The sequence below is a fragment of the Calliphora vicina genome, chromosome 2 (assembly GCF_958450345.1).
Source record: "Calliphora vicina chromosome 2, idCalVici1.1, whole genome shotgun sequence".
NCBI classification, from domain to species: domain Eukaryota; kingdom Metazoa; phylum Arthropoda; class Insecta; order Diptera; family Calliphoridae; genus Calliphora; species Calliphora vicina.
The window spans coordinates 36,159,395-36,183,044 of NC_088781.1; positions in this window are offsets into that span (position 1 = coordinate 36,159,395).

The window sequence follows — 23,650 nt, forward strand, 5'->3', positions numbered from 1 at the left end:
TGTCAACTGATCACATAGATCGAGTGATATCACACCTCTGGATTTTTTTCATTGAGATTATGTGAGGTAAAAAGTTGATAAGCCAGATACAACTCCAGACTTGGAAGCCAATCAAGTAATTCCCGGGATGCCGGTAGCAATGCTGGAAAGAGTGATCGCGAAGTCGCGGCCAACATTTGAATGAAATTAACTTTAAAAAGTAGATGTAAGAGGTGGATCATTTGAATTTTTAGATTTCGATATCCAATGCTATTTTATTTAAAATTAAACAAAATTAAATTATAATATTTTATATAAATTATATTTTTTCAGATGGGAAACAAATGCTTCCTAAGTTCATAAAGAAAAATTCGATCTTGGTATGAATTTCTAACTCCTTCGAGTTTCGTTTCCTGTGTAGACCACATAAAGAGCCTCCGCATAATAATTGCGCAATCAGTAGAATGGTGGTCCCCCCTTTAGCTGGTCTTCATCGACTTTGAAAAAGCTTTGGGCACACTTGTCCACACTACTCACATGCAAAGGTGTACCTAAGGAAATAATAGGGATTATCCCAGAGCTATACAGAAACGCAAATTGTCGTATACTTCAACGGAATTCATTGCTGCTAGAGACGTAAAAACTTTGCAAGTTTTCAACAACAAATGCCTAAGAAGAATACTAAAAATCTACTGGCCCAACACGATATCGATCACACACCTCTGGACAGTAACACACCAAAGCCAATTACATTTCAAAGTTTTTAGAAGGAAATGGCGATGGATTGGCCACGCATTATGAATACCACCCGGAGATGCAACCCGGAATGCAATTGACTGGAATCCGCAAGGTAGCAGAAGGAGAGGACGGTCTGCCCACACTTAGCAAAGACAATTAGACAAAGAGGCTTCACTAGCAGGAAAAACTGGAATAAAATCAAGAACCTAGCATCAAATAGAAACGATTGGAAATCTTTTGTTGAGGCCCTATGCTCCTTATAGGAGCTAAAGGAATTAATATACATATATATAGATTAGATGTATTCTAGCGAGCAATACACAGTTTTAGGAAAGAGTGTATTGCTCTAACTTCACGAACTTCAATCAGACAGTACGAAAAACGTTTGTTTTATAAAATGTGTGATCTATCAAGATTCAAAAGTTTAAACTAAAACTGTTAAATGGTACAAAATGCATACACATATTCAGGACACCTTTACCCATTATAATCGATTAGACTTGTTGTCTCCTAAAAACAAGAAAACACCATCTTTAACTTCTAAGAAACATTTTTTATGCCTTATTCAATACAGTTTTTGTGGCAATTCCTTTAAAGACCAGTTAACACCTTGCAAATGTGAACTATTTTCCACAAAACACAATTTTAGCAAATTCTCTTTAAATGACATCAAAAACAGAAGTACGACAATAGACCGGACTAAAAGAGAGGATTGAATAGGATGGTAAATGTTACAAAATTCCTAGAAATCACAACAAATAATAATGATGATCATGATTATGGCGCACAAAAGATCTTAAAGGAATTGTAACAAATCGAGTTAATACCGCACTAAACAATAGAATGAATTGCATGAATTCCAGATGAGCAAAAAAACAAACAAGAAAACTATAATAAAAAAGAAACTAAATAAAGCAAATCTGAAAAGAAACTGAAACAATAGAATTACGGTAATTCATTGACAAAGGAATTGCAACATGAATACTTAGATACATGGAAGTGGAACAAGATGATACTAACTCACAGATACATACATTCTAACATGTAGTTTTATATGTGTAATGTATGTGGACTAGGACATGAATGCCAACACCTTGATGATGGTCTTGTTAATACAATAGACAAACAAGACGGACTTACTCTTGCAACATGTGCAATATTGTTGCATACATAAGACGATGACGAAGAAGAAGGAAAGGTGACATTAAGACAATAAACATCAATATTTAGGGCAGTAGCAAAATGTTTGTTAACACAAACACAGATGCATGTGAGTGTGAGTGTGTGTAAGTTGCTGCAAAATACCTGTCGTCCTTTAGTCTGGCAAATAACCAGACAACAAGTCGTCTTTAGGGGTTTAAATAAAAAACAACAACTCTGTGAATAGAGGCAGAATGTCTCTTAAATTTAAGAAACATTAATTTTTAGCAAGAAATCATATAAAACAAGATTTGTTCTGGCTGTTGACCCAGTTTAAGTAAAATTGCAACATCTGAGTGTTGGAATTCGGCGAAAGGTTTTGCTTTGGCGGCAAAACAAACAAGTAAATCAATGATTTCTTTTCCTATTAATTCATACAACAATGTCCTGTAATCAAGGTTATTGGTAACACTTGTCATTCATTAAAATTTCAAAAGATTGAGGTTTTCTTCTTTCTTTTGCAGCTAACAAATACTTTTCTAAAGTTACAATAAATGTCGGCATTTCTTTTAGCTAATATCTGTTTCTATATTGATTCTATCTCTTATTATGAGTTTGCTGGTAAATAATATTTTGATTTCAAATATTAGTTGCGGCTTTTTAACCATATTTTCTTTTTTCGCAAACATTTTTGTTTTAATAACAATTTGATTTCGGTTTTTCTTTTAAGTTTTTTTCTTGTTTATTCTAGTGAAATCAAATCCTTTCTTTGTTGAGCCTTAAATTTCTTAAACAAAATGCTATTTTCTTTTTCATTTTTTGAGGTTTTCGGCTTCAATGAGTATATTTTTTCAGTACGATAGAGATTATTGTAATCCTTAGCTACTTGTTGATGGTTTATCAGTAAAACTTTAAACAAAGAAGTCAGTTTTTGTGAAATCGTATCTGCTTTTTAAAATCTGTACAGGTGTAAGCTGTTGAAGGCAGCAACAAGTGAGTGAGTTTGTTTGGAAAATATAAATATTTTGGATTAGAGCCTGCTGTGGTATAGAGTTTTAAAGTGAAAACTGAAGGAAATTGCTTCTGAAAATAGTGTTCAACAGCTTACACAGCAACACAGATAAAGGCCGTTTGGTGTATATTACAGAAACTGGTCTCGCGAATTAAATGAATATTGGCTTCCCGGTCTTGAATCTTTTGACTTCACATAACCCAAATGAAAAAATCCCGAAGTCTGATATCACACGATCTAGGTGGCCAGTTGATCGGTCTGGAATGAGTAATTAGCTACTCACTAAATATATTTATCAATAAAGCTATTGTTGTGTGTGCCACAGAAAGTTGATTTTTGTAATACAACTAAATAATTTGGAGAAGTTGTTGCGGTGTGAGTATTTTCATGATGAATTGTCAAACAATATTAAATAAAATATGACAGTAGGACACCAGTCAAATGAAAAAACTCTAAATAAATAATCCTTTATTTATCCAAAAGACTTCTCATTACCTCTTTCGCTCATAGAAAATAATAAAATAAATAAGGAAAAATATGCAAATTGTGATCCATCTGTCTAGATTCTATTCTAACAATACAACTGGCCATACTACTATGCTGTATCAACATTTATACAGCAACATAGTAGGGAACTAACTGACATATTCATATATGTAGGTAGCCGCTATTGCTTCCCCTATATGTAATTTGTCATATCTATGGAAGGTGACACACCCACTAATCCAATTACGACCATTTTCAGCCAAACTATGTAAAGAGAGCTTTCGGACAAATTCCGAATAATCTGGTAAATATAGTTCTCAAAATATTTATAAATAACGGTTTACTTTGTATGGAAGCTGACTCAGCCCCTAATCCGATTTCTCCCATTTTTTGGATAAACTTCATACAGTGATACGAAATTGATTCATATAAAGTTTGAGGACTTTCACAATTATAGTTCTCGAGATATTGGAAAATAACTATTTACTTTGTATGATAGGCACTGTCAAACTCAGTATAGTGATAAGAAATTAATTCCTACAAAGTTTAATTACTTTTACGATTATAGCTCTTCAGATATTCGAAACTAAGGATTTACATTGTATGGGACTAATAAATATGTGCCATAATTACACTGAGCAAAATCGACAACGGTTGGTGTAATTTTGTTTAATAGTGAATTTGTGTTGATGCAGATGAAGATCCAGGCAGTGCAAGAAATGAGAAGATCACCGAATCCTGTGACGACATACAACTCAAAAAATTCCTGGAAATAATAAACATGCCTTCAGATTTTATTCATATAAAAGTAAAGTAGAGCTATATACATATATATATATATAATTATCAGCAATGTAGAATACAATAAGTATTTGTTTTATTTTTTAGAATGAGGACCTGTGGAAGCAGTGCCACAATTAGGGATGCTATTTAAAATTTAATTTTTTCTCTGGGTGTAGGGAGATATTCGGGTAAAATTTTGTGATTTTCGCAACTATGGTTTTCCAAATATTCGCACTCGCACTTGAAATTTCTGAAATTTCAAAATAAAAAGTAACCTATTGTTCTTTCCTGATATAGAGGAGCATACCGTAATTATTTCATGAGAATGGGTCTAGTGGTTTAGGCTTCTATAAGGCACAGACAAACAAACAAATAAATAAACGGACATAAATTTTTATATATCGATAGATAAGAGGCTTCAAACTGAATGTAAACAAGTTAGAGAGCTATATTCGGTTGTGTCGAATCTTATAAACCCTTCACCAAATTAAACAAAATTTAATTTTTTTTTCGAAATTGTTTTTTAATTTATTTTAAAAAAGTTTTTTTTTTAATTTTTTTTTTATTTATTTTTTTAAATTTATTGAAAAAAAATTTATGAAAAAAAAAATTTTTTTGGTGAAAAAAAATTCGGGTTAAAAAATGTTTGACGCATTCTAGGTTCAACTTATTACAGCCTTATATACATCGTTGAAATGGAATTTGAAATATCTATCATTGGATATCCATATTGTCTATGTTAATGACTTAGTAATCCAGATATAGATCAATAATATATCTCAGCTATTTGTGGGTCGATATATTGATGTAGGAATCATGTATGTAAGTTATTTGGCTATGTCGACTTCGCTATCAATAACAATCCAGAATATAATACTTTGTGGGATCGCAAATGAAACAAGTAAGAGAGCTATATTCGGCTGTGCCGAATCTTAGATTAAATATTTTTAGGTAAACAAAATTTAAATTTTTTTATAAAAAAGTTTTTTAATTTTTTTTCTTTTCGAAATTTTTTTTTTTAAATTTTAAAAAAAAATTTTTTGGAAAAATAATTTATGACAAAAAAAATTTTTGATGAAAAAAAAATTCGGGTTAAAACATATTTTTCCCGATTTTGACCCATTGTAGGTCCAACTTAATATATCTTTATATACATCGTTGCAATGGACTTTAAAATATGTATCATTAGATATCCATATTGTCTATATTAATCCAGATATAGATCAAAAATAGGCCAAAAATTGAGGTTTCCCTGGTTTTTTCATTATATCTCAGACATTTGGGGGCCGATTTTAAATAGAAACCGAGCCGGAAGAATTCCCGACATATTGATATTTGAATCATGTATGTAAGTTATTTAGGGGCTACGGGAAGTTGATTTCAACATACAGACGGACATGGCTATATCGACTTCGCTATCTATAACGATCCAGAATATAAATACTTTGTGGGGTCGCAAATGAAAAATGTAGAAATTACAAAAGGAATGACAAACTTATATATAACCTTGCCACTCATGGCGAAGGGTATAAAAATACAAACGGAATGACAAACTTATATATACCCTTGCCACTAATGGTAAAGTGCTAACATTTATAAAGCTCAACAAATTTTTAAGGAAAACCACTGGTAAATCTATTTATTACAGTTGTTTTTAAAATATATTTGAGTTTTTCATTTATAAAGTTAATACAAACTATCTTAATACATTCGTATGTGCACAAAAAACGAAATAGCATGAGCGCTAACAACAACAACAAACATCAAAACAAATCAAGAGCTAACAAGTGTGGGTACATGAAATTATGAGAAGTGCATAGTAAGCATCAATGTTTATGAAAAAATTAATGAGTTTTGAAAGCATTATTTTAAAGTGTAAGAGAAAATGAAATATTAAGTGTTATATATCACTGAATAGGTAATTGAGTCTAGTTTCTAAAAATATATAAAGAATTTAAAAATTTTATTAACTGTGGAAATGTTTTTAAAATAAAGTAATATATAATATAACATTTTTTTTTCAATATATTATGGAAATATTGAAAATTTGTTGGTACTCTTTTTTTATTTTTTCTTATAAAACTTAATAAGTGCTAAATTGTTTATATTGCTTGTAAAATGTATTGTTTTTGTGATTAACAAAAAGTTTATGTATTTAAAAATAGATGAATTATTAAATGAAATTAAAAAAGGTTGTACACAAATCATGTTATATTTTTTTTAACTTACAAGAATTTTATCCTAATCGAAATATATTGTTAATATTTCTCTAGTTTTCTCATATTAAAATAACATTATGTAAATCTTTCAATAATAATAAACAACAGGATATCACAAGATTGTGTAAGATAAAAATTAATAAACTACCTGCAAGTAAATATTTTACACATATTTTATCCTGTTTTAACAAAAAAAAAAAAAAAAACAATCAGATCAAACCATTACAATCATCTCAACATATTATGCAAATGCCCAGAAGACAAAAGTAATAAAATCACTTCCGTAACACCAGAGACAATAAAACTAAATGAAACGAAAGAAAGAAATGTATACATCAAGCAATAATTCTAATAAATGCACTTTAAAATCCACCCTACCGGAAATCGAAGAAATTTGTCGTTTTCTTTATGGAAAATTAAAGTGATGATAAAACATTTCCTCACACAAGTTGTTGTTAAAACCGAAAGATAGAAAGAAATTGTATGCATCATTATGCATGAATAAATAACTAAATGATTCGATTTTGAAGCAACTACTTTTATTTCACCAATTAGCATAAAAACTACATAAACCTTTTACGTTTGTTGGAGTTACAAACATTTTTATTTGGTTGTGAAAGAAAATAATTTGAATTTCTTTTTCTTTTTTTTTTTTGGGAAAATATACATACATTACATGTAAATTGATGTAATATTTATACATTGTATGAATAACTACATGTAAATATGCATGCAAGTAGAGGTGTAAGGATTGTGTATTAATAAACAACGAAATACTGAAATTGGTTCACTCGGTTTGCATCTGTTTGACACATATTACAGAATCGATTTATAGTGGTGTCAATTGCTTATTATTAAAAAAGCTCAGAGTGTCATTAAATATTGCAACAAATTTTCTACTAAAGATCTGCAAACATTCAAAGACATTTACCTCCAAAATATAATCTTAGACTTATTATTAGATATGAAAAGGGTCTTTAATTAAGTTCTTCTTATCTTTAAATTTAAATAAAACAATGTGTGAGATATAATCTACATTTTCTGATCGTTTGAAAGACCTATCGCTGCTATTATGAATGAAATAAAACATCTTGCAAATGTCCACCGCAGCTTCTCTCGCATCCGAAATGTCGATGACTCTTGCGCATACTTTAGTCTGAATTTGACGAATGGAAAGGTTTATATTGGCTTTGCCGGGCGCTGTGGTTTGTGGTTAGGTTTAGGTTTACAGGCAGCCACGAATTGAAGAAAAATAATAGCAGCTCTCGTGGGTCCAAGCAGTGGTCCCTTTGTGTTACCTGAAAGTAGAAGAAAACAAAAGAAAGAGGGACAGACATAAGTGAAAAGAGAGAAGGAGAAGATTGAAAATGTTAAGAAGGAGATGTCCAAAGAAAGAGAGAGGGAGGAGATTCAAAAGTTACGTGCCAATGAGTCGGCGGTTATTAGGTTCTCTAATAGATCCCCGTGTCAGGTCCTTTTTTAACCAATTACTACTTCCTATAAAGGCATTAATGCCCTCAAGCCTCATATTCGAGAGCTCAGAAAGACTATTTAGGGAACGATGTCCCAGAAACCTTAGGCGTAAATCTCCTAATGCAGTGACAAAGAAGATGAAAAATAGTCTCATCTGACAACTTCTGCAGAAGTCGTGGTATTGGTTTGTGGTTTATTGGCAAAGAAATCCGACTTAAGAAACCCTCACAAGAAAATGTCTAAAGCAGGATCTCGGTTGACATTTCAAATCACCTCCTCTTGAGATGACCATGCCCTCAAAGCCGTCCTGTTGAAATCAATTGCCGCTGGTATCCATAACATCCAATGCAGGCCAAAAGAGGTTGCCAATCATCGACCTATAGCGCTCTTCGTTGATGGTGATGGCCGGGCTAACATCGTTCTTAAAGAAATATTGACCTATGACGCCATACCCATTCATCCCGAAATGGGCTTCACTGTACAATAGGCGAAGCTCGCGCGACTTTTCCCGAACAGAACATCGAATTTGATTAAAACAATTTTATCATTTCCACGTGTTGTTGAACGCTATATCTGTCCATGATGATTTAGCGAAACAAGGTGAATAAATGATAGCCAATTCGGTAGATGTAGCTTTAACAATATGGCCGCTATCAAGTGTCAAAGTACGGAAGTCCTTATTGGAAGACTTTTGATATGTACTTTCTTCGAGTCACACAAGATCTTACAAGGAAAAGTTCTGGGAAGGGATATAGAAGGAATAACTCAGTAAACAATTTGTTACTATTTTGAACTATAATGTTTCCTCAGAAAATAGTTGCAGATTTTTATTCTTGACTTAAATTAACATTGAAAATATTGAAAACTGAAGGAGTTGGTACCTTTTCTTCTGATCTTTTTTCTCTAAAACTTAATAATCGCCAAATTGTTAACATTGCTTGTAAAATGTATTTTATTTTTATCACTTCCAAAATAATTTAAACAAATTTGCCAAAAAATATAAGCAAACAAGCGAATAAAATAAATAAGTAGTGAATGTTGTGAACATATTTCGACAGACATTCAGAGATTTATAAGATATAACAAAAGCAATAAAACTTTTTGTTTTGCATTTAAATTAATTTTATTGTTATTTTATTACATGGATTTGTTTGACACCAACAACCAGCAACCAATCTACACCAATGTTAACCATTAAAAAAAATCAGCATCCATCAATGATCAATAACGATCATTGATCTCTTCTGGCATTACAGGCAGTTTGGTAGCGTTGTCATTCACACCAATTTATGTTGTTGTTGCTGTAAATTAAAGAAGATGTTGCTACTTCAAAACAGCTGCAGCAACAACAATTGTAGCTATAAAAGCGGCAGCAGTATTTGTAGCAACAACTGTTACTTTTGAACGTAAATATGTATGTAAAACAATCAAAGTAACCAGCAAACACAAATCAGCATTCGGCAAACGAAGAAGACAAGGGTGCTGATGACGTTGTCAATTGATTTAATATATAAACCAATAACCGTTTGTAAACCTTTCTTTTTTTTGGATTGATTGTGTCTATAAATGTCTTCGTGTTTCTTATTTTTTTTGCGCTAAAAAATATTTTTCACCTCCTTCTGTTTGAATTTGAGATTGTAGTGTTGTGGTTGTAAGGTAAGGTTAGGAGAAAATTGTACCCTATTATCTAAACCCTTCCATTGCTTAATTTCGAGTGGTAGTTATTAACCTCTGAATTTGATCTTGAATGATCTTATTTATTTTGTACACAAACCCAACAGCGATCTCCAATTGTGAACTTCATAACCTATCGTGAGTCTACTCCAACAATTTGTAGTAATTTTAGGATTGCTAACAATCTGTAGAAATCTTTAGTAGTTTTATAGGTCTAAACAGAGCTATAAAGTTCATCACAAGATAGTTTTGAAATAAATATATCCCCTGCTAGAATTAAGACAGTGACCATCTTTAAGAAGAGTAACGCATCAATCAAAACCTTGTGATGCATTTCTTAGAGGTAATGAAGATGTCGAAATGTCTTGAAACACATGAACTTCATACATTGTAGTCGAAAATCATGGAGCCTTCTTCTCAAATTAACCAACGCCAATACCATCCTATTAAGGTCCACAGTAGACTATGTTTAATAAGGCCACCTATCACATAATTGATATGTATATCTGAATAGGAATTTGAAAGATATTTTATTTGCTGAACAAATCAAATTAACCATTAGAAGTCAAACGCTCCCAATGAACGATTCATTGAACGTGTGTAAGATTAAGTTTACTTAACATCAAACTTTTTTACTGACCTCAGGCTCATTTAAAATATCTTATTATATCCTTGATTTAATGAAAAGACCAAGATGCAGTAACGAGTTTGATGAACATCGTTATCATCGCTTTTCATCAAACTTTCTCTGCTCAGAAGCGGATATCAAAGGGTATAGTTGCACTGACAAAATTGTATTCTTGAAATGAACAGTTCCCTGCCATACAGTTTTAGCATTAGTCCTCTTCAACATAGGATTTTCTTTCCTCCGTTTTCCGCTAATTTAGTTAATACAAACTAAATTCGGAATAATTGCAAGCGTGTTGAAATTTACATATTCTGCAGAAAATGGAAACTAAAACCAACATAAGCAGTAGAAAAATAAAGTCGAGAATTCAGAGGATCAAGGGGACCCGCATCAGTTAACTGCTTTCGAACAAATAAATACGTGAAAATTTTTTGGAACGGATAAGCTTACAATTTCCTAACAAAAACTTATTTGATATCATTAAAAATTCCTACATCCAGCTTTAGTTTTCCCTCGATTATCACAAAGTAATGTCTCAGAACGCTATTAACCCAACTGCCAGAAACAACGAAGGGCATATTTAATCATATATTAATTTCCTCATCACAAACCATGGAATCTTTAGCAAAGAGTGGCATATGTTTAGATGTGGGTTAATTTGATTGTCGAAAAGATAATGTATCCACAACGTCTCACTGTTTGGTGCGAGTTTTGGGTTGGAGGCATCATTGGAGCATACATCTTCGAAAATGTAGCTGGTCAAGTAGTAAATGTTACTAGTGCTCGATATGGCGATATGATAACAGAGTTGTCTCTGCCTATATTGATTGATATTGATGTGGCCAACATGACTGGGAAACTAATCAATTACTATATGAGACATTTATTGGTCTTGTATTTGATGATCAGAGTTGGCCCCTTAGATTGTTAGATTTAACAGCATTTGACTTCTTTTTATGGGGTTATTTGAATTAAAAGGTCTCACTTATAAGAGAGATAAGAATACGCAGACGTAAATAGCTGGAATCACGGTCTTTGAATCTGAAGTTTTAACTCAACCAATGCCAAAAAATACAGCAAATCGCCTCAAAGGATAATAAAGACCAAAATCTTAGAAACTACCTGTAAAATAAAATATAGTCTGTGGAAGCTTGTGAAACAAATGCAATGACCTGGTGATGGTTCCCCGTCCAATAAAATTCCAGTTCTCTACCGGTACTTATAAAATCACTTCCACTATGATAAGTAATCTGCCTAATTCAGCACGGAGATTTATTTTGTTTATTTTTCGTTAATATTTGATTTTAACAAAACAGGCACGTTATCTTATTCTTATAGAACGTAATAAAATTTAGGGAGAGTGTACAATTTACCACCACCTCGCAAGTTAAAGTTTAACTCCAATAAGTAATCATATTGGTTAACTGATGTTCCTCCCGGCCCCATGGAAAATTTTGAAGAGAGTTAAGATACCTAAGCCCGGAAAATACATTAGTTAATTGTCGGTATTTTAAAAATTATTTGAAAAGCTGCTCCTTGAAAGTCTGTGACAATCAGCATTGTTTCAGAAGCAGACACAATATTATTGAGCGAGTGCATATCCATAAAGCTCTGTATTATTTATAGATATACATATAAGTTATTGAAAAGTTATATAATAAATCGATCTTTCAAAATAAGATCAAAAGGTGTGATCTCTTCACGTCGACAAATTTTCTCTGGTGTATCCAAGGGAAGTATTATAGGGCCGCTCCTTACACAAACATCTATGTAGATGAAACTGCATTTGTAAGCGTTCACAAAGATCCCTATATAGCATGCGAACAACTTCATTCTTAGATTAAGGAGTTGCAGAAATGGTTTCAAAAATGGAAAATAAAAGTTATTGGTCACCTTAAGAAGAGATAGTTGTCATTCAATACAGTTTAACAATATCAGGATTGCCGAACAAAACCGTGTAAGGTATCTTGGTATCCATATCGACCGCCATCTAACATGGACCCACCATATTGAATCAAAAGTGATAAATTTCAAACTGAAGTCAATTCAAATGTATTGTCCCCTTGCTCCCATAGATTCGGACTACAAGGTTCCCTTGGAAAGGATGTTATTTTACGACCGATAGAGCTAACTGTCAAACGAACTGTCATACTGCGTTAATTTTTTGACATTTATGATTAGTATACTCTGGCAAATCATCATGAATAGATTGACGCTTGAACAACGCTACCAAATTATCTAAATTTACTTTAAAAATTAGTCATCGATTACCGAAACTTAGACACAAAATTGTGTTCAGCGATGAGGCTAATTTTTGGCTCAACAGGTTTGTTAATAAACAAAATTGCCGCATATGGAGTGAGACCAATCCTCAACTGACCCTATAGACTCCATTATATCAGGACCTTATTTCTTTAAAAATTAAGCCGGAGTTCGCGTTACGGTCAATGGAGATTGTTGTCCCACCATGATCACTAATTTTTTTTTTTGGAAAATATGGAAGTCATTTATCCAGGAGAGATGAGGTTTTAACAGGATGGCGCTTCATCGATTTATTGAAACCAAAATTTGGCGATTACTTGATGCCTGTCAATTGGCCCCCAAGGTAGTTCGATTTGACACCACTCGATTATTTCCTGTGGGGCCACGTGATAAACGAGAATTGACGCCTTGGAGGTCAAAATTGTTCGTGTTATTCGTGACGTCCAACAATGCTCCAAATGTGGCCCAATATTGGACGTCCAGAATGCGCTTCGTCATTAATAGTCCAGCAATGCTCGACCATGTATTGATCTTTCGAAAAACAAAAATTTTTTTTATTAAAATTTATTTCCTTTTTTGTACAATTCCAAGTAATATCGGTCTTAAGAATACCCTTTATAAGGCAGTTATGAAACCAATATGGTCCTATGACATTTCGCTATATCGAAAATATATAAATAAGGCAGTCAAGACTTTTATGAATAATAACTGATGCTCCTTGGTAAAAAATTGTAACATGGAGATCAAAAACTCTATTTAAAACTACAACAAGAAGTTACTAGATCATTCAAATCTCCTTGCAATTGAATTGCTGTCTTATGAGGGCCATATACGCCTTAGAAGAATAGAAAGAAACCTTGGATCTAACCAGATAATATTATAGATGAATACTTTTAGTTAGATATTGGCAACAACAAATTTATTATAATTTAGGTTAAGATGCTAATACTTATTGTGAATTTCTAAAATAAAAAAAAATCTAAATTAAAATAAATAAGTAAAATTGTTTTTCAAAATAAATTTATTTTATATTGAAAGCGAAGAGATATTGAATAGGGTATTTGTTATCAAGACCATGCTTAATTTAATTGTATCGTATTGACTTTCTTTCATTTCTTCACAAATTAACAATTTCATTCAGGTCTCTTTCATTCATAGATTTTGTCCAATTGGTTTCCTTACATTTCAAATCAATTCAAATTTACTTTAAAATGTAATGAAATACAAAAAAAAAAACACATACGAAAATATTTTTTTGAAAATTTTGAAACCAACCATATGTTTAAGTTTGTATCAACAATTTGACGGACTGGATGTCTGAATGACAGACATATTGTAACGTTGTACATGCAAGAGTAAGTATTATTTATAAAACAATGTATGAATTGAGTGAATGACTGACTGGCTGACTGAGTGAATGAATGAGTGTAGGCATGAGAAAGTTATTTGCAGACAATTTGTTGTTATTTGTTGATTAATTTTGATGCCAAATTGTTATTGATGATTGTTTGCCAGAATTGTGTTCATCATCATCGACGTCATCATGATCACTGATCAGCATTCAAATTTAACATAAATACCATTCAGTTTGGAGTTCAGTTATACTCATTTGCATGTTTTTAGTGTTACTTTTTTTGTTATTTTTTTTGGTTGGAGAAATAATTTCTTTCTTTCTCTCGGTTTTGTAATAGATGACGTTTGAATTTGTTTGCTTACAGTTTGATTTTGATTGTATTGTATTTTTGGCTATTTTTAGTGTCTTTAGTGACGTTAATGGTGTGCATAATTTGTTAAGCTAAATTATATGCATGTTTTATTTTTTTATTAAAGAAAGTCTTTCTTCCGTTTCCGCTTCAAATAAATTAAAGATATTATATTGAAATACTTACTAATTGGTTTGTGGAGTAGATTTTTTTTAAAGCATGTACTAAATGATTTTTAGAACAGATAAGGAGTAAAATATCCTTTTATGTTTATTCATATGTCGGAGTTAATGAAATGCAATTTACCTTGGAACTGTTGAAAAAGTAGCGTGTCGTAATTTAATCACATAATCAGTCATCTGAATATAATGTTGAAGGCCTACCATTAAACAAGTGTACTATTTCGTTTTTTTTCAAACTTAAATTAAAAGTATTTTGCTAGATTCAATTTCAGTTTATCTATATATTTTAATTGTAGAATATATGATTACTTTTTACAGTCTTGTTTTTTGCAAACAAGTTTCTAGAAATATTACAAAATATCCAATAGAAACTTAAGATTTCCAAAGAATTGACCTTAAGATGCAAGGATATTTTAAATTATATGTCTACATGCCTATTAAATAATTACAAAATTAAAGTCTTGCCTTTATGTATGAACATTCTATTATACTAACTATATATACACTCAAATATCTTATGGATTGTATCTATGTTCGAAAGTATGTTTGTCTGTATGTCTACATGAAATATCAAATTTTGTATCTTGCTAAAATTTAACCAACATAATATTATATACATTTAATCATTAAATCGACTACTAAATTAAATATCTGTTAACAAAATCTCTGCACCATTCAATATTTGAGGGATATTATATGTAAAGTAACAAGTATTGGGTAATAATTTGTTTTAAATATTTATTATGTGGCAAAAATAAATAAAACCAAGTAAGTGTGCTATATTTGGTTATGTCGAATATTATACACACTACACCAGAGTATATTTTAAAATAAATATTAAAAACTTTGGTTAACTAAAGTCGGTGATATAAATCAAGTGAATAGTCGCGGTTTTTTACGTATATAGCTATAACGATTGAGAATATATATACTTTATGGGGTCTCAAATGAAAAATGTGGAAATTACAAACGGAATGATAAACGTATATATAATCTTGCCACTGTGCCTGAAAATGTGATACCCTACATCTAATTATTTGCACTCATAAACAATACAAATAAAGTGTTACTTAGTAATTTTAAAGGTAAAGTCCGACCGGAATTGTTGTGGACCAAACTGGAGTCGGCTTTGCTCGAAACAAATCGAAGCTTTTCTAATGTACCACCAATTTCGAAATAACTGAATTATCCCAATTTCAAATTACCTCAATTTTATATCTGAAAATGTTTTTCCAGGAAAGAGATTTAGTGGATGCATTCCATCTTAAATCTTTAAGATGAATAGTTATAGTTTTAAATATATTTGCCAATATGACAATTTGAGTTATGATATTTTAGAATTATTTCTCTTTTAAAACTCCACATTCCAATTTGCCAATTGTCTAAATTTTTAGTATTCAGTGATATTCTTTGAATTATTACAAATAAATTGTAATAAAAATGAACTTAAGCCTAATTAAAATTTACTTTCAAATTAAATATGTTTTATCTTTATAAAAGTTTTGGTTTCGGTATTCGTCTAAATATCACAAGAATATCGAACACATACACGCAGAGAAAAAATATAATTGGGCATGGTTACTGTAACCATTTAAATAGCGTTACAAGATTTTTAACAATATTATAGTCACAGTAATCATTTACATGATTGTGGTAACCATAATATGGTTAATTCACATGATTGTATCAACCATATATATGGTTACAGTAAACAAATATATGTTTGTGGCAACCATATTTATGATGAATAATTTTATCATAATATGTTGTTCTCAGATTATGATCAGCCGAGAGCACCATAATATGATAAGTCCTTCATCATATGAATGGTTGTCACAAACATATATTTGTTTACTGTAACCATATATATGAGTGATCCAATCATGTGAATCGTAAATTAACCATATTATGGTTATCACAATCATGTAAATGGTTACTGTGACTATAATATTGTTAAAAATCTTGTAACGCTATTTAAATGGTTACAGTAACCATGCCCAATTATATTTTTTCTCTGCGTGTACAGGAACCTTTATTTTGTGATGCCTTACTCAGAAGTATATTCATAGTTAACAAAAGATATCATAATTACAAGTTTTTCTCCTTTTAAATACAAAATGTATAAAAATAAGTGCTCTAAATTACTCTTCAGATAAGGATTTCAATACCCTTTTAATTTCAAATCAAGCGGATATATCAAACGAGGATTATTTACCCAGGAAAGAACTTTCGGCAACAACATCCAATACCGTGACTTTTTAAATGAAACACTGGTTTTCCGATAAAATTTTTTGTTTCAACATTGTTTTCTTTAAGCTCTATGCACTTTTTCCAAAGTTTCTCCAACTTATTTTTATCTATTCCAAAATAAGATTTGTCGATGTCATCAAAATAGGTATTTGTATCATTGTTGGAGTCAAATCTCTTTTCGCCAAATCTCTTTCCGTCACTCGGGGCTAAATTCGGAGAAAAGGGCTGTAATTCGTAACCTAATTCATAGATTTTTGCTATGCAAACTACACATGTCCTGTTGAAAAAGAGCTATTCTCTTGAACAAAAACTGACGTTTTTTCAAATCCTCGCAAATAAGTTTGCATAAGTTGTCACACGGTTGTGTTTGTGGTTGAGTATGAGAAAACACGGCACCCATCTTGCGGAAAGCTTTCTCATACCTAGTGATCATTCAAAGCTAAAATCACTGAGGCATATGAGATGCCTATGACTTTCACTATCTCTCGCACTATCAATCTCTGATCAGCCAACAACATATCGTGAATTTTTAAAATTGGTTCAGGTGAAGAGACCTCAACTGGACGAACGTGTGGCTAGAGTTCCCATAGTATTTATCAGGCTTAGCAGACGAAATTAATTTTTTGCATTTCCTCCATAACGCAGCTTGTTCAAATTTCGACAGATGCCTGTTGACTGGAGTAGTGTTGCCCTTTCAGTTAGGAGGTGGGAAATTCGAAAAGTCACAGACTTTTTGAATCGCAGTTCTCGTTCTACTAAAATACACAGTAAATTGTGCCGAGGAACTGCATTTTTGGGAATCCATTGTAGGAATACGATTTAACCAAAGTGTATTGATGTGCTGAATAAGAAAACAAATGTTAACAATTCTAAAAAATTCTTCGCCATGAATGGTAAAAGTAAATTTTTCGTTTGGAATTTCTACATTTTAGTTTGCGGCCTCATGAAGTCCCGGTTCGATTGCTACTTAAATTTGGAAAAATCGGACCGCAAATGGCTCAGATATAAGCTAAGAGCCATGACTACTTCGATTGTTGACCAATTTTTGATCTATAACTGTATTACTAAGTCACTAACATAGACAATATATATATATGATGATATACATTTGAAAGACCTTTCCAACGACGAATACAGAGTATATAACGGGAAAAATATTTTTTAACCCGAAATTTTTTTGCATCAAAAAGTCCACGAAAAAATTTAATTTACCCAAAATTTTTTTTTCAGAAAAAATTATTTTCAACATAAATTGTTCAATATTTACTTTAAAGTTTATTTTTGTCTCTTACTTGTTTTCATTCCATTGATAAATAACAAGTCCTTTTATGGATTTTTATGTGAAATAACGACATTTTTGGTATGCATTTTGAACAAAATTGCGAAACATTTTTTAACAAATCAATATATATCGAGATTTTCAATAATTTGTAAGTAAATGTTGACATAATTTGTTTGCACCTTCCATACAAAGTATATAGTTATTTTCGAATATGTGTGGGTGTGGCATCCAAAGCAAATAGTTATATTCTAAATGTCTGGAGAATTTTAGCTCTTCAAACTAATACGCAGTGTGGCTGAAAATGGGTGGGATATAAAGTTGTTGTTGTGTTTGTGGCAGCAGTGTTTGCTGAGTTGACAGCCCTTGGCCGAGTGAACTCGGGTCATTCCGGTGCGTAGAACCGGCTGTCGTGGGAATGATGGGACATAACGTAAATTGTTTTAATTGATTATCTGGAGAACTATTTAAGTTAAAGACTTAAAATTTGGCATATGTTATTTTGTGACAATTTTACATATTGAAATCAATGTCATCCGATCGATTTGCAGCAAGGTGTTTTTTCTCATCCATGTAACTTATTACCTATTGTTCTTAGCATAATGTGTCCCAAAAAGTTTAGATAGCTTCAGGCTTTTGAAAAAAAATATTAAAAATTTAGTTTTTTTTTTCCGAAATCAAAAATTTTTTTGACTTTTTTTGAAAATGGTTCATTTTTGTTTTTAAAAGAAAGCTTAGATATTTTCCTTGAAGACCTATTTGGTCGCTTAGTGAGATGTGAGTTCGATATCTATCAAAATAAATGTTTTGTAACTCTAAACATAAAATTTTTGACTTTTTTTGCAAAACTTTGTTGACTTTTTTTAATTTTTTTTTGCTCAAAAGAAAGCTTAGGTCTTTTCCTTGAAGAACTTTTTGTTAGCTTAGTGCTATATCTATCAAATTAAATATTTTGTAACTCAAGACATATCATTTTTTTTTGCAAAATCTCACCTCTCGTGAGAAGGGTATATATAAGCTTATCTTTCCGTTTGTAATTTCTACATTTTTTATTTCCGAGTATATATATTCTGGATTTTTATAGATAGCGGAGTCGATTAAGCCATGTCCGTCTGTCTGTCTGTTGAAATCAATTTTCTGAAGACCCTAGATATCTTCGGGATCCGACATGCTTTCGAGAAGCTGACCATTTAAAATCAGAAAAATCGGTCCACAAATGGCTGAGATATGAGGAAAAAATCAGAACAACCTCGATTTTTTTACCTATTTTTGTCCTATATCTGGATTACTAAGTTATTAATATAGACAATATGGATATCTAATGATAGGTATTTCAAAGACCTTTGGAATGACGTATATAAAACCATAGTAAGTTGGTTACAACGGGTCAAAATCGGAAAAATATTTTTCATCAAAAATTTTTTCTCTCAAATTTAAAAAACAAAAAAAAATTTAAAAAAAAACAATTCGAAAAATTTTTTTTTTCAAAAAAATTGCCAACAAATAAATTTTGTTTACCTAAAAATATTTAAAATTTTTATTTTGAAGTATAATTTGGTGAAGGGTATATATGATTCGGCACAGCCGAATATAGCTCTCATACTTGTTTAAATATTTTTTGGCTCAAAAGAAAGCTTAGGTCTATTTCTTTAAGAAATTTTTGGTAGCTTAATGGGATGCGAGTGTTTTGTAACTCAATTTTGGATTTTTTAGGCAAAATCAAAAAAAATGTTGAATTTTTTTTCAAAATGGTCTTTTCTATGTGTATTTCTCTATGGTTTTAAAATTCTATCAAGCAAATGTCATTGGTTATTCTAAAATTAAAATTGCATTGCTTTTTTTAAATAATTCTTCCTATTAGAATAGCTGAACCAAACGGTCGTTGTATAGCTACTCTCCACCAACTTCTTACTAATTTGTATTTCCTTTTGCGTATGCAAAAATGTTAAATTGTCTTAAATTACCCACCAAAAACAGCATATTACACACACGTATCTAAAACTAACTACACTAACATGGCAAACAACTTGACTAAGAAAATGATCCTATAAACACACAGGTAAATAGGTATATGAATATCTCTATATGTATTGATTTTATTTATAAATACGCCTGTGTCTATATGTATGTGTATGCTGCTCTACAATTGTCTTTATCGCGATCTTACGAAATATCAGTTCAAAATTTTGTCTTAAGTTCAATTCACTTAAAAGATTAATGTTGATGTTTTTTCAATTACACATTTCGCTCTAAAGTGGATTTGTAGTGAACAGCGTCAACAATAACAAACTGTAGCAGCAGCAGCAGAACACAAAAAGCTAAAGGAGGAAAGACAAAAAAAAACATGTCTGTTTAAACAAATTTGGCATTAAAATACTTAGAAACAAAACTTCGTAATCCTAAATGGTTTCGTTTTTTGTTTTCTTTCTAGTTTTTGGTTTTTTTAGGTAACATCCAAATAGAAAAACTAAACTTCATGTATCTGTAACATTACAACTAAAGTGTTTTGTTGTTGCTGTTGTTGTTCATTTCATTTCGTATGTAGATCGATATGTTTATTTCTTATCCATCCAAGTATAGTTATTGAATTTCCTAATGCCTGTTTTGAATTTGTTATAGTTGTGTTTGTTCATTTGTAACTGAAAAAGTTTTAAGTGACATGCTAGTTGTTATTGCTCTTGTTGTGATTGTTGCTGTTGTTCTTGTTGTTGTATTATTATTTTAGAGGGGTTTTCCTTTTCTTGGTACCCTACTTTGGGCGAAGGTGGAATGTTTACTGCATTTGTGATTTTCTAAATAATTACTTCCAATACTTTTAAAACTACTCATATTGTTAATCCTTTTTTGCAGCAATTATTCCAAATGTAGCTCCCTAGCATAGTCATCATTGTTTGTTTATAATTTATTTGATTTTGACTTGTTTCTTTCGACTCCCCTCTTTCCCACTTTTAAAGTAATTTTTATCGCTTGCCATCGATTTTATGCTTTTTTTCTCTCTCCTTTTTTATACAGTGATTTTATATCGATCGTTTACAAATTTGATCGCATCTTGTTCCCAAATCGTTTTAATGGCTTGACTGGCTTGTCAATTGCAATTTGTTATAATGTTTGCTTGTATTTTTGTTGTTGTTGTGATCTTGCCTGGTTGTTTAAAGGAGCCTCTACTCTATTCTCCTAGTATGTGTAGTGGAGGGGCAGATTATCAGCTTCAACATCGTCATCATTATCATGATGTTGATGATGATCACCAACATCTACATTTGTGGTAAATAGTTATTGGTTGGTTGTTGTATGTTGGTATGTTGTGTGCTGCTAAAAATGATCATGACAAGTATTTAATGGGTTTTAATGTCTACTAATAGTGGGGTACACATCTCTTTCAAGGTGTTGTCAATGTATGCTTTTAATTTGTTATAATTTGTTTAGCAAAACACACATATTTTGGTTTTTGTTAAGATTTTATTTTATATCAAGGAAATCAAAAGTTCTTGAGAGATAAAGTGGAAGAATTTTGTTTCTTTATTCATTCAGATGGATTTTTATAATCTCTGTTTAATGCATTTTATTCACAATTTTAGCAGTTCACTAAAAGTAAATTTGGGCTGACTTTGTCAAATGATCGGTTTTAATTTTGTCTTGTAAGTATTGAAATGCCTTTGTGCTGAAAATATTAGTATTAGAGAATTGAAAATAAGTTCACAAACTTGTTTGTTTCTACTCTATTCTAAAATAAATTAATGTACAAACATTTAAGTCAACACTTTTCTAAGACCACCATATGGTCACTTGTTAATAAAACTAAATCTTATCTTAACACGATCAAAAAATCCTTTCAAATCCTTTAAAACTTTATACAATGATCCACTATAAACCCTTTTATTTAATGGACACACCTCATAAATTTCAAAGAATTCCACATTTAATTCAATAATTACATACACAAGCATATAGAAAAAGAACAACATCAAAAACAAAACCAACACTTGCCCTCAAAAAACTCACAATACAATAAAAAACAATTCGAAATGTAAAAAAAACTAAAATTTTCATATAAAAAACAGGATAATGACCTCTCATAGACTTAAAACACAAATTCTACTCTTGTGATTGCTACAGCAACAAAATAATTAATTCATTTGGGAACAACTAAATGTCAAAATTAATAAATTCGTTTTCTTGTTTTGAAAAATTTAAAATAAAAGTGAAAACCCTCACATTAAAAATCTATACAAACAACCAAAAAAAAAAAAACAACCCCTGCACAGCTCTCCCCTGCAATGAAAATTTTCAAGATGACCATGTGTTGTTCTTTTATTTTTTTTCTACAATTCTATGTAGTTTTTCTATTTAATTGAGAGGGGTTAACATGAAACCTATAATTAACAAATTTTTCAATTTATTAAAATCCTTAAATGGTTAATAGAACTAACAGCCAACAAACTCTCTAAGGGTCAACGAAAAACTCGTGGCCAACACACTTTATAACAAGCGTAGCGTGTTAATTGCCTTTAACTAAGACCTGCCGCTAGAATTTTATCAAGATCTAGCCGGCAGAGCCACTCTTGCAACATATGTTGCCAAAAACAAACGAAAACTCTAAGCGAACTCAAAATTATTATCCTTTCTGATTCAGAGTGTTTAGAAGCGATGATAAATTTACTTGTATATTTTTTGGAAAAATTAGTGGTCAGTTAGTGGATGGAAATTGTAAGAGCCACCGTTAAACCAAATAATGAAATTCAATACAGCTATGTGCACTTCAAGAAATTATTTGTACAAATGAAGTTAGAAGTTTTTTATATTTCAGTTCTAGTTCAGTTCTAGTTCAGTTCTAGTTCAGTTCTAGTTCAGTTCTAGTTCAGTTCTAGTTCAGTTCTAGTTCAGTTCTAGTTCAGTTCTAGTTCAGTTCTAGTTCAGTTCTAGTTCAGTTCTAGTTCAGTTCTAGTTTAGTTCTAGTTTAGTTCTAGTTCAGTTCTAGTTCAGTTCTAGTTCAGTTCTAGTTCAGTTCTAGTTCAGTTCTAGTTCTAGTTCAGTTCTAGTTCAGTTCTAGTTCAGTTCTAGTTCTAGTTCTAGTTCAGTTCTAGTTCAGTTCTAGTTCAGTTCTAGTTCAGTTCTAGTTCAGTTCTAGTTCAGTTCTAGTTCAGTTCTAGTTCAGTTCTAGTTCAGTTCTAGTTCAGTTCTAGTTCAGTTCTAGTTCAGTTCTAGTTCAGTTCTAGTTCAGTTCTAGTTCAGTTCTAGTTCAGTTCTAGTTCAGTTCTAGTTCAGTTCTAGTTCAGTTCTAGTTCAGTTCTAGTTCAGTTCTAGTTCAGTTCTAGTTCAGTTCTAGTTCAGTTCTAGTTCAGTTCTAGTTCAGTTCTAGTTCAGTTCTAGTTCAGTTCTAGTTCAGTTCTAGTTCAGTTCTAGTTCAGTTCTAGTTCAGTTCTAGTTCAGTTCTAGTTCAGTTCTAGTTCAGTTCTAGTTCAGTTCTAGTTCAGTTCTAGTTCAGTTCTAGTTCAGTTCTAGTTCAGTTCTAGTTCAGTTCTAGTTCAGTTCTAGTTCAGTTCTAGTTCAGTTCTAGTTCAGTTCTAGTTCAGTTCTAGTTCAGTTCTAGTTCAGTTCTAGTTCAGTTCTAGTTCAGTTCTAGTTCAGTTCTAGTTCAGTTCTAGTTCAGTTCTAGTTCAGTTCTAGTTCAGTTCTAGTTCAGTTCTAGTTCAGTTCTAGTTCAGTTCTAGTTCAGTTCTAGTTCAGTTCTAGTTCAGTTCTAGTTCAGTTCTAGTTCAGTTCTAGTTCAGTTCTAGTTCAGTTCTAGTTCAGTTCTAGTTCAGTTCTAGTTCAGTTCTAGTTCAGTTCTAGTTCAGTTCTA